The sequence below is a fragment of the Aotus nancymaae genome, unplaced genomic scaffold, assembly GCF_030222135.1.
Source record: "Aotus nancymaae isolate 86718 unplaced genomic scaffold, 86718_ANA_hifiasm-v0.15.2.pri h1tg000016l, whole genome shotgun sequence".
Taxonomy (NCBI): domain Eukaryota; kingdom Metazoa; phylum Chordata; class Mammalia; order Primates; family Aotidae; genus Aotus; species Aotus nancymaae.
Window position 1 is genome coordinate 81,440,088 of NW_026988428.1, and position 2,804 is coordinate 81,442,891.

Sequence of the window (2,804 nt, forward strand, 5' to 3'; positions counted from 1 at the left end):
TAAGTCAATGTGTGTTTGTGTGCAGACACACACAACAAGTATAAACAAATGGTATTTATCTACTTAAATAAGAAAATTAAGATAAAAATTCAAGTCAAATCTGAATCAAGACATACGGTAAATCTACTTAATCAAGACATATGATAAATTTATATCTCACTGAAAAAATTGAAGAATAAAAATATTCAGCAAGAAATCCAGAAAAATAATTTTTTAAAAAGTCAATGTAATGGCATATAACACAGACCAATTTAGAAAACTGACATATTAACCTTCAAATGAAGGTAAATTTAAATTTAATGTAAAAATCAGAGAAGTGAATAAACACAGCACATCACAATGAAAAACAAAATTCAAAGACTGTAGTGGGCTCACTGGGGCTCACAGATAGCTGGTGATCCTGTCTTTCTGGATACTGAAGTTTGTACTTCTCCCCTCCTTTGCAGTGAGTCACTCCTACGTGATTAACTCTAAGTAATGGAATGTGAGCAGAAGAGAAGTGTGTTCCTCCTGAGCAGAGGCAGTAGAAAGCCCATGCATGGTTCATTAATCTGGCTCTTTGCTTGCTCTAATATATATATAAATGTTTCCATGACTCAAAGCTTAAAATAGTAATGAGCCTGGTGCAGTGGCTCATCCCTGTAATTCCAGCACTTTGGTAGGCCAAGGAAGGATTATTTGAACCCAGGGGTTCCAGACAGCCTGGGTAACAGTGAGACACTGTCTCAACACAAAATACAAAAATTAACTAGGTGTGGTGGCATGTACCTGTTGTCTTAGCTACTCAGGAGGCTGAGTTGGGATGATTGCTTTAGCCAGGGAGGTCCAGGCTGCAGTGAACAGTAATAGCACCACTGCACTCCAGCCTGGGTGAAAGAGCAAGACCCTGTCTCAAAAAAAAAGAAAGAAAAAAGATAACATTTCCCTCAAATCTTCAGAACTGAAGACAATAGAAGCATTGCATAGCAATAGATGTGAAATGCAGCTAAATAATTTTTGGTGAAAATTGTGTAATTGTAAATATGTTTATTAATAAAACAAGACAACCTGAAAAAATTATTAAGTAGTCAACACAAGAAGTTTGGAAAAAGAACAAGAGTAAATCTAAACTTAAAACTGAAAGAAAGTCCAGGCACAGTGGCTCAGGCCTGTAAGCCCAGCACTTTCGGAGGCCGAGATGGTAGATCATGAGGTCAGGAGTTCAAGACCAACCTGGCCAAGATGCTGAAACCCCCTCTCTACTGAAAAATACAAAAATTAGCTGGGTGTGGTGGCATATGCCTGTAATTCCAGCTACTCAAAGGCTCAGGCAGGAGAATTGCTTGAACCCAGGAGGTGGAAGTTGCAGTGAGCTAAAAGGGCCTCCAACCTCCAGGCTAAGTGGCAGAGCAAGACTTCATCTCAAAGAAGAAAGAAAGAGAAAGAAGGAAAGAAAGAAAGAAAAAGAAAGAAAGAAAAGGAAGGAAGAGAGAAAGAAAAGAAAGGAAGGAAGGGAGAAAGAAAGAAAAGAAGAAAGAGAAAGAAAGAAAGTAAGTCAAATGGTACATACAAAGAATTGTTATTGAAAATATTCATATACTACTTCCTATATATCTCACAATATTTAAAGCATGGTCAGATACAAAATAGATGGTTACATAAGTGAAAGTTGATTTTGTTCTAAGATGTATCACAGTTACCTTGAAATGAAGATTGAGGGGACACGTGGAAAATCCCTTTTTTCAAAAATTTTATTATGTTAATATTAATTTGGTAAGAGAGGAGTAGGAAAAGTAGAGTCTAAACTTTGAAACATTCATTTCTCAAAGCTAAATTCGAAACAGTTTCATATATCATTTCTTTCTGCTAACGTATAGAAAAATACACTACTCTGTTGGCAAACTATTATTATATGAAGTTTTTGTTCTGTAGTGTTCTACAAGCATTCTAGTAAACAATAAATTTAAGAAAGTTCCATTTTCATAGCAGATGAGTACCATGCAAGCCCCGTTATATGCTATAAACTGAATTTGTACCACAGAGTTTAAGTAATTTAACAGCTAGGCTAGATATTTAAGGCAAAACATGATGCGATGACAAGTTTCTAGCTTTAGTTCATCTTTTACAAGACTGATAAGATGAATTGTTCATTCAGCCAAGCAAAAGATAGAATGTAGAAAAAATTGAACCAAAAGAAGGTCAGGATTTCAAAATATCAGATATATACATACTTATGAATAAAACAATATATTCACACTCAAGAACATAATGTAGAGGAAAAAGGTAGCTATCTAAACATGGGGAGAGTACACCATGATGACACAGATGCATAATATCTTTTAATCAATATACAAAATGTTACAGTTGTAAATGTCTTGGTTATTTTCAACTCAATTTAACAAACATTTATTAATAAGGAATTATCTGCAAGCATTGTGAAAGGTACGGGAGACACATAGAAATAGAATTAGAATGAGGGTGGAAGAAAGCTCCTAATCAAGAAAAGAACAAATAAGTATAAACAAGTAAACAACAAATAAATAAATAAGTAAACAACAAATAAGTCAAGTAAGTGAACAAATAAAATCTGAGAGCATGATGATATCACAACTGAAATATGTGCGTAGAATTATGCAGAATAAAAACAAATTTACTTTAACCAGGACTCAGGAATACCTCCTAAATGAGATGGTGTCTGATCTGTGTTCTGAAGACAGAGGGAAAAGTCTTTGCAAAGACACAGGCAGGTTACAAAGCATGGCTGTTAGTGGTCTCAAGCAAGGAGGTCTTCCACCTGGTAGGTCACAATTGTTTAAGACTCTGTA